Source organism: Coptis chinensis, chromosome 2 (assembly GCF_015680905.1).
Source record: "Coptis chinensis isolate HL-2020 chromosome 2, ASM1568090v1, whole genome shotgun sequence".
Taxonomy (NCBI): Eukaryota; Viridiplantae; Streptophyta; class Magnoliopsida; order Ranunculales; family Ranunculaceae; genus Coptis; species Coptis chinensis.
In genome coordinates, this window is record NC_141457.1 from 75,212,014 (window position 1) to 75,218,546 (window position 6,533).

General features: G+C 38.5%; 1 long non-coding RNA gene across 1 annotated transcript; it reads right to left on the minus strand.

Moving 5' to 3' along the window:
• Positions 1–701: 701 nt before the first annotated feature.
• Positions 702–1,160, minus strand: LOC147517847 (uncharacterized). The gene is made up of 2 exons (XR_015213951.1): positions 1,067–1,160; positions 702–978 (listed from the first exon to the last, which is right to left on the minus strand). It is a non-coding gene; the product is annotated as an uncharacterized LOC147517847 (long non-coding RNA).
• Between the last annotated feature and the right edge of the window lie 5,373 nt (positions 1,161–6,533).

Below are 6,533 nucleotides of genomic sequence, written 5' to 3' on the forward strand. Positions count from 1 at the left end.
GTTCAAGACATTCTCCTCCCACCCTGCATGAGTTTCAACCTTGTCTAGGAGTTCCTCCAAATCACGGGGTGGTTTCCTGGAAAGGGACACGAATAAGGCGTTGTTTTCATCCAACCCTTGTTTGAAAGCTATTATAGCAGTCTATTCATCACAGGACTCTATATGGATTGAAATTTCCATAAACCGTTGTATGTAGGACCTTAATGCCTCTCCGTCCTTTTTCTTGATCTTAAACAGTGCATCGATCCGTTTTGGTTGGTGATTATTGCACAAGTACCTATCTATGAATTACTACACTAAAACAACAAATTTGTGACGGCTATTTGGCGTCACAATTATTTTTTGTGACACCATTTTGGCGTCAAAAATTTGGCGTCTCAATTTGTGTCACTTTTTTTTGTGACGGCACTGTAGCGTAACAAATATTTGTGACACCATTTTGGTGTCAGTAATTTGTGACAGCACTGTGGTGTCACTTTTTTTTGTGACGGCATTCTGGCGTCACAAATATTTGTGACAGCCCTTTGCAATTAGTCAGGCGTCACAAAATATCATTTAATTGAAAAAAAATAACTTTCATTTTTGGTTGCCTTCATGTTTTTTTTTTCTCCCCCTTAAATCACCTGCATAAATACAACCACAAAAACCCCAAACACCAAAATTTGACAAAGCATGTATCACAAAATGATTAACATAAAGTATATATCAAAAAATCTACCAACATACCATTTCAATTAATGTAATCACTTGACTACAACTCAAGATCACATATTAAGTATTCAAGTTCATCTATGAGCAAAAAGTAATACAAAAAAATTCATCATACATTTGTTTTGTATTCTGCAAACTAATGAACATATAGCGCCAATTGGCTCAGTCAAGGAATTGTGGCTGATATTCTTGTGCACAACAATAGAAAAAATGCTCGGAGGTTGACATAGGCACCCAGATGCTACTAGCCAGTTCCTCTAGCAATACCTGCACATTACACAGTCCCTGTCCATTCAAAACTTTTTTGAAAAAAAAAAAGATGGTCAAACACTAAACTCTAGGACTTGTATCTAACCTGAAAGAGTTCCTTGTAGGCTATTCATAATAACTTAGATACAAACTAAAAGAACCATTGCTATGACATAATCTACCACCTCCTCATTATTATAATGCCAGATACCATAATGTGTCGACTCAAGAAAAGAGATAGATAACAGCGTTGTACATATAATTCCCAAGCTTTTGGTATTATTGCACCACATAAGCTTGACCGCATAGTGTTGAGAGTGAACTCATTTGCGTTGTCGGAGTTGATTGACAACACCAATAAAAAGAAAAGAAGGTTAAAGTCTAGGGGTTGTTCAGGAGGTTGAACATTTCTTGAAAGTTTTAAAAAACACAAAGATTTGGAATGTCACCTTTTCAAGATTAAGCTTAAGTACGGCTCCATCTCTTTCTTGGCATAGTCAGAACCTTTCTCCAAACTGCTCTTGGCTGCTTTCTAGTAGATCTTGCCATACCTAGAAATAGGACCTAAGATAGTATGATGAATTCATAATTCAGTATACAACAACCTAAGATAGTTAATAATTCAACCAATAAAAATGTTACTTAAACCAAGGAAATCTAATTCAACAAAGTATCTCAAGAGCGCATAAAAATGAACGAAATAATTACTACTACAAATCTACAAGACAAGGAAGAATGGGACTAACGAGTAAAGGAGATTTGCCCGAGATTTACAGCAAGAAAAGGTATATTATAGCATCCAAAAACTCCAAAACTCGTCCTGTCCTAAGATTGGTCCTGTCTTAATACTGACGGGGTTATCACATGGGTTTCACCCCCTAAATGAACTGAAATGGGTCTATCTTCTAGAAGAAGAAGATAGATAATGAGATGGGTCTAGGGGTTTCTTACCTTATCCGTTTTGTACTCCGGATTGGGTTCGAAAGATCAAGTTAATCCCAATTAGTTGGGATGTCCATCACTCAACATTCTATATGCTAATGGGGGTCTTTAAACTAAACCAACTTAAGGCCCCTCAAACCCCATAAGATGTTTACTTCCTAATCCAAATATACGGGGTTCTACATTTGGAGTTTATGCAAAGTGGGGCACACACTCTCGAAAGAGAGCAAAATAGATTAAAGGGGTCAAGAATATAATAGGCCTCTAGAGAAACACATAATTTGTTCAACAATCATAATTAAATAAGTTTTTAGACATACCCCTATCCTATATCTTACAAACTCTATATAAATTAATCATATGCTCAACCAATTAATAAGTCCTTCAATTCTAATTAAAAGAACATACTTGTGCCACTAAACTTACACATTGTTCCTACGAATTGTGCGGTGTCATTAATAAAGGCAAATAGTGAGAATTTAGAAGTTACATATACAAAAAAAGTTGTATAGGAGTGCTTCAAGTAGTCAAGTAGCCAAAAATTCACATGATTTCATGCAATCTAGTCCAGTTACTAGCTAATTATAGTGGGATCAGCTTAATGATATATACATTATAATAAATGGATACCAAACAGAACACTACATAATAAAGGATTAGCAAGTACTCAAGTTGCAAATCAGGCAACAAACAACTATCGAATATTGAGAATTGGACTCTACAAGACTACAAATCTAGAGTCGTAGTTCAGCTATGCAAACAAAGGAACCATGATTACCTACCATAGTCCTGAATCCGTACAAATGCACATGAATTGAAAATAAAGGCAAGCAAAGGATAACGCAAACATTGGAAATAAATAAAACTAGATACATTTCTTAGCCTACTATTGGTGAAATAGTGCTCCAGTGTAAAGTGCAGTGCCAACACCTTGGTACTTAACAAAATGAAGAAATGCTTGACACCATTCCTTCCAAAAAAGAGGGTTTTAATGCTTTTAAATGAGTTTTAATGGTCATTGAAGAAGCCACAATGCGTTTTCAAAGAAAAACACTAAATTGTGATGCATTTTGATCCTAAAAATTAGAGTCAAACACTAAAAAATCATATACCTGAGCAGCCTTGTAAACGTGCATAACATCATCTTTGCGTTCAACAAGGTATCAATCGTAACCACTTTCAACATCAACATCAACAACAGCAAAAAATTTCGGAGAAATTGAGAAAGTAAACCCTATAAATTTTTGTTGATTAAACAATCAACGATTGAAAAAGTAAACCCTATAAATTTTAACTTACCTTTCAATTTTAATTGGAATCTGAGGAACTTCTCGAACCAATTTTCATCTTGATTACTGATTTGAGAAGATATATTGGTGGTTTCACCATTGAAGCTGCAGAGACTTGAAAGAGAAGAGTGAAAACACGAAAATCAGGCATGGGTACCTAGTTACCCATTCTTGCTGGTTCGATAAGATTGAGATGAGGAGGGCGTTAGGGTTTCGGTGATAGAGAACTGAATTCAAAAGGGGGAGCTCGAGAGTGAATGAGAGATGAGATCGTGGGAATTGATTTTGAATGATGGCTTTCTTTTTTCTTTGTAAGTTTATTCTCACGTCTCTGACGAGGTCTTGCCGTCACTTTAATTTGATTAAATTCAGCCATTTATTTCGAGTAATTGTATGAGTTTTAGTCACGGCTTTTACCAAATAGTGACGCTACCTTGCCGTCACAAACTTACTGACGCCAAACTGGCGTCACAAATGGAAAAAACCATGGGTCACAAAATTGTTGTTATGGTGTCGAAAGTCCTAAACAGTTCTTCTGAGGACCTGATCTGCCGCTCAGATAACTTGTGGTACCACTGCAGCGTGGATTAAGACAGGGAAGCTTTGAACTCTTGCCACTGAAGATACTGAACTTCGGTTGTCTATAACCGCAGGGATAGGGCTTTCTCATTACTCGTGATGCCAAAGGAGATTTGCCTGCTCCCATTATAGCGGATTGAACAAGAGAGTCTTGCATTTTTCTTCCTTTACCGGTCATCCTATGCATCTGACGGATCAGGTTGTTTTTCTCAGTCTCCCATGTGCTTTCTTTAGTAGTAAGTTTCTTATTATAGATTTTTTTTTGGTGTCGGGGTTTGACATCACAATCCTGGTAAGTTGACTCTGATTCTGATGCCGTATCCGAGTTCTCATCCTAATTATTGTACTCTGATTCTGATGGTTCGTGCCGAACTGGATCCCCACGCCTTGGGTTCCTAGCTCGATCGCCCTCTGGAAGGCTGTCTCCATTGAGATCGATGAGCGGCTCCTTCCCTGTGTCAAATTGATATAAATGCCTCAACAGTTGTACCTCCCGCTCAAGGTTGCTTGTTTGCTATTCCAGAGGCTGTACTGCCTGAACAGACTCTGGGTTGGTAAGAATAACATTCTCACCATTTTGGCGTTCTCCTTGAGCATCATTTCCAGGGCCTACACCGGGAGCAACTAGCCTGTCGGTGCTAGTTCCCTATCCTTGAAAGGGATTACTATCATCAGCATGGTGATCGATATTCTCCCCACTTTCAGGCATCTCGTGCTCTTCTTTTCTGACAGCAATGTTGCGGGTGGTAGTGCTACCCTTTGTTTTCTTTGCTCCTGCTATTACAACGGTAAAAGTTTTTTAAATTAAATCAGTCATTCAAAACGAATGTTTATCTGCTTTCGTCCCCACAGACGGCGCCAAAAGATGTAGGGGATTTTCTGAGTATCCCCTGATCTTCCTCCATGCCTTGTGATTCATAACATTTTTTTTTGATGGAGAAGGGATGAGATGATTTAGTATTCAGGGTTGAACTGCCTGGTGGCTGCCTACGTATCTCCTTGTTTATTTAGAATAATCAAACCCTATTTTGCGTAGTTCCTAAGAGCGAATTCTTATGGTTTATATAAGAAAAGCTTTGAGAATCCTAGGGTTAGGGTTAACCTCACTGCTTGTGAGTCCCCTTCCATCTTTGGACTCTGCTTTCCTATTAGAAATTCTCTCCTTATGGAAGTCTGAATCTAAACCATATTTTATTAGAGGTAGGTTTCCTTGTTGATCATAATATCTCATTGTATATAAGAAGATTATATCTAAAAGGTAACTCTTAAAGATATGTCATTACGATTCCTTCCTTATCATCAAAGATTGCCCTCTTCAGTTTCCTTCTGTTTAGAAACTGTCCATATCAGTTCCTAATGACTTGGAGAGCTGTTATGCTTAGAGGCAGTTAGTCACGTGTCTGGCACATGCTTACTAAACACTCGTGATAAACACGAGATCACTTACTCACAGAACTGATCCTGATCCAATGGCTTTCGTCTCATTCTGGACATCTATAGTCCTGGGTCATTTCCCATCCACGATGTCATCCAATTAATGATGGGAAATTCCCCTTACACCCTCGATTTATCGGTACAAAATTACTGCTAAATACGTTATCTACATTATCCAGGTCGTGTATCTCCAAGTCGGGGATGTTAATGTCAAATCTAGCCCTAATTTCTCCAAAGCTCGTAACCGCACTTCTATTTACAACACTAACTGGTAAACTACTGGAAGAAGAACCATCCTCCACAAGATCATCACTCAAGAGAGCAAAAACAGACCAATAAACTTCGTCCTCCACCATATCTTCAGATCCTATCGATCTCTCAATAATCTCATCAGAGTGTGTGTCATCGGAGTCTGACATCCTTTACATTAGGAATGTTACAAAATTAAAATGAAAACAATATCTATGAAAGCGAGAGAAGCAAAAATAGCAGAGAAACTAACCTGATACTCTAAAAGCTTCGCAAAGTTATGAAAAATGTGGGAACGGTGGCTCTTCAGATCACCAGCAATGTTTTGTGTAAAAAAACCTTTCAGTTCTCAAGCTAGGCAAGTTATGATTGCACTCAAAACCCTAGACGACACATCACCCTATGTCCCGTCTTTTCAAATTCCACGAAACGAGGTGGTTGCAATTTCTGCTCACAACTGTTCATTATTTCACATGTGCTGAACATGTGCCATCGTTTTCTCTCATAAGGTCGTTCCACCACAAAAAACCGACCTACTGAGATGGGGCTGTGTGAGGCAGTAATATTCACATCCAATGAATATCACACACGTGTCCAACACACACATAACTACCAACCGACATCGTATCTTCATCCTCATAGCTCGCTTCATAGTGACTCAGGCAAGCAATATATTCAACTCGCACCCAAAGCGAACACACCACCAACTGATCTCACCCATTCGTCTTGCGAACTCGCTTCAAAGTGATTCGAGTCGAGTGGACGATCTTGTCTAGCAACGACTTGCATAGCTAGTGCTAACTTCTCTCGTTCTGCAACGGCTCGTAACATATGTCTTTATTACAACCATTAAGACTGGATTTTCAGGTACGCTTTATGATAAATGTCCATAACTCGCCATCAAGACTGGATCTGACCTGACGCTGGAATGCAAGAGGCGCGGACACCTTGCCTATATAAAGAGGATGAAGAATGGCCCTTGAGTCTTTCGCCTAAACTCATTAAACTCGTCTTGAATTCCATCTAAACATAATTTTAGATCACTCGACCAATTACACAACCAAAAGAGGTAATTTCAAC